At 39.4% G+C, this 5392-nt stretch overlaps 1 protein-coding gene across 1 annotated transcript in view; it reads left to right on the top strand.

Moving 5' to 3' along the window:
• The window catches only part of PCDH7 (protocadherin 7), a 35505-nt gene that overhangs the window by 3463 nt on the left and 26650 nt on the right, over positions 1-5392 (top strand). The gene's annotated exons all lie outside the window — the stretch shown is intronic.

Here is a 5392-nt window from a genome sequence, read left to right on the forward strand (position 1 = left end):
ATAGATATACATATATATATAGTCACAATATGATGTCATGGTCATGTCATAAACACAGAAGCACAACATTTCGGTTTCCTTTTAGACCAGAAAGCTTATTTTGCATCCAACAGCCAACCAGTTTAAGGGGATTACTGTTTAATTTCCTCCAAGCACAGGTTTTCTTGGCTTGGCTACACAGGGCTCATCTACACACATAAGCTCAATTCACAAAGCTTTAACACACCAAATAAGTATCTTTACTTCAGCCGTGTGCTTGTCCTTTCCACATGTCAGTGGACTTGGTGAAAATGTTTTAGAAATAAGTATCCGTCACTTGCTTTGTGAATTGAGCTGCAATCACTTATTAGCAGGAGGGTAACTTCTTGCTGATCATTTCCTCCTCTGCAATGCACTGATTTCAGCGTGTTGAGGCTGAAGGGACTGTCAACGAGGGGTTAATCACATACTTTGTAAGCATTTAAGCATCTCGCCTGCAGATGTGCCCCAGATCAGCTCCTTTGAGGCTGACGCACAGAAAGTGTACATTTTTGCATTCCTAATGAAAATCTGCTTTAGCTGGCAATCTCGAACTGGGTTACAGGTATTATTACCCCCCCCCCCCTTAATCTGATTGAATGTTGGAGGCAAGCATAAGTTTGCAAGGTTGTCATTGTGCTTTGTGTACATATGCCTTGTATCTTTTTATATTTATGTATGTACACACCTACATACACAGGCTGAGCCAGTCACAACCACTAGACCCTATAGGAGGCTTTGTATACTTTCCCGAAGTCTCATTTGTACTTTGCAGCTTCATTATTAGCCCCACTCGGTTATTAGCCGGCTAATAGCCCCCGTTGGATTTGTTTCCTATGAAATTACCAGGCAAAGTAATTACGTTGAGAATGAAGAGCACCGATTTTGCATTTTACAGTAACATGTAGAGGTGAAACTCATTTATCTGGTGTTAATGCAGCATTTGCTTAGCATGCTACTATCAGGCTGAACTCTGCCATTTCACGAGCACCGAAAGAGCCTGGCAGCCAATAGGAAGTAACACAGTGGTGACTTGCAAAGACTGGCAATAGCTCTGCAGGCTGATGCCACTAATGGAAAGGTTTGTGCTAGATATCTGATGGTGACATGACATCATATCAAGCAGAGTTTTCATTAGACGCAGTGCTTATGGAGAACAGTTTAATCATAGACCTCAGACAGACAAACCTTGTGCTTTAATGAGACTAAAAGAGGCACCATATTAACCCTTTGCTGTAAAATGCCTGTCATGTCAGTTATATTAGTTTAAGATGTATGCATCCTATATCCTCCATTGTGTTAACATTCTTTTACTTTGTAAGCTTATTTAATCAATTGCAGACATCTGCAGTTACCCATAGGAGCCAATCAGATGTCTCATCAGTTTAGAGACGTCATGAAAGCTGACTTTTCATGGGTTGGTGTGGGTAGCTGCCCTGGGTCGATTGTTCTTTGTCTTATTGAGTAAAAACAAAAACTTTTAGGCTTGCTAAATAAGATAAAGAACAATCCACAAGTGCAGTAACCCATAGCAACCACTCAGAATTGATGCTAAGATGAGATGGCGGCTGCTATTGGTTACTGTATCTTGGCCATTATTTCTGCTCTGCTTGATTGAATCAGCCTGTTGAAGTCTATTACAGTATCCATAGCCCCGCTATGGGCTTATGTCTGCTGATGTCATGTTTTTCTTGGCAGAATCCTATTTTATATTATTGTCCTGAAAGTCTGCTCTTTCATCCTCAAGAAGTTGCTGCGAGGCTAGACATTTGTTTTTCTATCTGCCAACATACAGACAAAGGCACTTTTGGTATGCCGCATTCGTCTGCTGTAGCAATGAGGCAAAACAGTAACCAGAATTGTGTCACTGACATTTCCTTACACAGCCATAATGGTTTGCCATGGTAAGTCAGTCGCCGTGGTGGAGAAAAGTCACATTTATAAAAGCAATCCATAACCCATGACCTATCAGATCTCACCCAGACGATGCCATTGCTGTGGGTTACCGTTCTTTTGCTTTAATAAATGAGGACTGAGCATTTCAGTTGCATTGAATTTGCTTTAGTTGTCCCTAGAGTAAACGCTGCACAATATTTTTATTTATATGGCAACTCCTATTTCCAAAAGCGGAAAACAAAACAGTAATCATATTAAAAAACAACAATATTTAAAGTGTATCAGCATTGCACAGAATTCCAAGCAACACTGGTTCTATTTGTCAATAACCTGCCATTGTTTCAGTGTTCTATTCTATGTATTTCCTTGACATTGGCTGCACATAGAGCATCATCTTGATTCAATGTGTTTGTATAGACTCTTCTGAAGTCTAGCAGTTTGTCACATGAAACTTTGTAGCTTTTAAGCAACAATGTTTATATTAGGAAGTAACTAGTTGTATATCATTCTAATTAGCTCTAATTGATGTGTGTGTGGGTTTCCTACTAGCAGGGGTTAGTTGTTACATCTTTAATAACAGCAAATTAAAAAAAGACAAAAAATGGGAAAGATTGCGTAACTAATTTGTTACAGTTTTTTTTTCTTACTGCCTTAAATGAATTGTTGCTAGAATGTATTTTACCAATGACAGCTAGTGTAAAGAGGCTTGAGGTGCTTTGTAATGTGTTTGCCATTCATTCACATTAAGAATAAAAACACATATTAAACTTACCTAAGCAGTTTTCACTATCCCAGATACATCTCTCCCTAAATAAAATATAATAGTTTCTGAAACTGTAGCATAGTGACCACTCAGACTGTAACCTTTTTTCCAGCTTTCCAGAGGGGTCACATCTGATTAGTGGCAGTGGGGCCACACGGACAGTTCTCATTACATATGAGAACATTTAGTTCAGTGGTAGAACATTTTCATTCACAAGTAGCCTAGAAAGATTGGGTCATCATTTGCGAAAGCATCTGATGAGGGAATTTGTCACAGATGGTCTGTGTGTTGCATATAACAGCCAATCAGAATTTTCTAGAACACTTTGGGAAAAAGGATTGGGATCATTTGACCGGCTGATGTGAAATCTCATAGTCTATCTTGAAAGTCTTTCAGAAATGATGCTCAGTGGTTTTTAGGAGGAAATATAGCTTTGTATAACGCACGCTGTGCTGCAAAATAATTTAGGAACTTATACATATTTGGCAGGTTTAGGAGAGCCTGGATCCTCCAGTTTTAAAAGAACTACAAGCCACAGCATGAATCTATCTATCTATCTATCTATCTTTCTATATCTATAGATATGCAGTATGTATATACATAGTGTATGTGTGAGAACACATACACGGACAGCCAGACAGTTAGCAGGGTCTAAAGAAAAAAAAAGGACATTGACTTGTACAGGATCCTGTGCCGTGCTTATATTGTTTCTGCTTATGTCCAGCTATGTTAGCCTGTGTCAGCACTTCTCATGCATATTGCATACAGAGGCATGGAAGCTAAATTAATAGGCACATGTATGCACAGCGTTGAAGAGGGACTCGACCCTGCGTGGTAGCGGCGGAAGCTGATACCTAGTGCCATTAGTTTAATTAGACTAAGTAAGTGATACATCTTATTGACCACAATATCAGAGGTCAGGGAAATTGTTTCCATTTACAAAATGGTATATCACAGACCATTTGACAAACATTTGTAAATGAATATGCCGTTTGCAACCAGATAGTAAGATCTCTTGTCAGCAGATGCTGGAACACACAGACGTGAATATATAAATACACACAAACATGCAAAAATATATATGTGTAGATGGGCTACAGTGTGCAATACAAGCAACACTGATTATGACATTATGAGGAGCGATCGATATTATTTTAAACATCCCCAGCAATAACACTGTGTTCTGCATGTGCGTGATCAGCTGTACTGTGGTGTTGGTTGTGCAGTTTTTGATGATTATGGAAGTTCACTACTACTTTTCTATGTCAGAAAAATCAGTATTACTTATTTTCAAATACAACAATTTTTGAGTTTTAATTGAATGCACAGTTCTAGCCTGGATGTCTGTGCTGTCCCCATACTGGCATGTCTGTCTTCAGTTGGCTAAAGAAAACTGAAGCAGTATTAAAACAGGGCTGTTGCCTAGAGCTTCCTATCAGATAGTAGCTTCAGTTCTTTACTGAGCACTAAAAAAAGTAAAATTTAAAGGTCAAATTCAAGACACAAAAACTTTCATTTAAATAAATTCCTCCATGGCATAAAGAATATCAATCCACTTTGTTTGCATCGAATTCCTTTGCAAACACATTTATTACCTTGTGAAAGAAGTAGTGACATCTTCACTGTGCTGTACATAGCCTGTGCCGAGAGCAGAGCAGTGGGAGGGACCCAACAGGCCCCGCCCACTACAGGCTGCCTACAGATAACTACAGGAGGGGCGGATACAAGACCAGTCACCATGCACATAGAGAGAGAGCTGCAGTGACCAGTCTTTATTACAAGAAGCTCCTACACAAAGGAAACATTGTACACTAGAATACTACACAGATCTGGAACAAAGCACACTGGTATTCATGTAAGAATACACATGGCTCTTGTATTTAGACAGTTTTTCCTAATCCCAGAGTTCAGCTTTTGAATTGGGGTTGCTGTGTGCAACAGCTCTGCTTTTGCTTGCTCTAGCTTCCATGCCTTACCCTCTGTGTGACAGAGGAATGCCATAATATTATTAGTCCTCCAATAAATCTGCTTGACTTGAAAGTATTGTTTGTAGATTCCATTTATCCTGGTCCAATAACACATCACAACCTCTAACCTTTAATTGGAGCAAAGGGAAAACACTCATGACAGAGACACATGTCCGGGAGATATGTAACTCTTAAAATTCAATTTGTTGACTTTTACATTCCTTTTGTGTGCATGACCCTCATTATTATTCTGTTACATGAACAAAGAGCACTAATGAACCGAGTCCCATGGGGTGGTCTCTTCATCAGGGTTAGTTGGAGTATAATGTACAGCTGGGATGGAAAGGGTCGGCAGGCTATGTGTCACCAGTACAGCCTTGAAGGGAAGTATTAGCCTTTTACTTTCCAGAAAGCAGTTCTGTTGTTGGATCTCTTCATGTTCCTAATGTTCCTTGGAATTCCACATCGTATGTGTTAACGTAGGACTCCAATCTCTTAATAAAGTAGAATATTGTTTTACAGGGAATGGAGTTGGAGATATTTATTAAGCAATTTGCCAACAGTCAGGTACCTATTTAGTGCACATCCACTTGCTTTTTATCTATCAAAGGGTTTACAGGTTTTTTTTGTATTTATTACCCTCCACTTCGGCGAGTATCTGATTGTGCTATCTATCGATCGTTGTACCTGGGCAGCCGGTAACTAAAAAGGATGCACATGTAAGCAGGGATCACGGCATATTTAATGT

The sequence above is a fragment of the Nanorana parkeri genome, unplaced genomic scaffold, assembly GCF_000935625.1.
Source record: "Nanorana parkeri isolate BGI_ZX_2015 unplaced genomic scaffold, ASM93562v1 scaffold603, whole genome shotgun sequence".
In the NCBI taxonomy this organism is placed as follows: Eukaryota; Metazoa; Chordata; class Amphibia; order Anura; family Dicroglossidae; genus Nanorana; species Nanorana parkeri.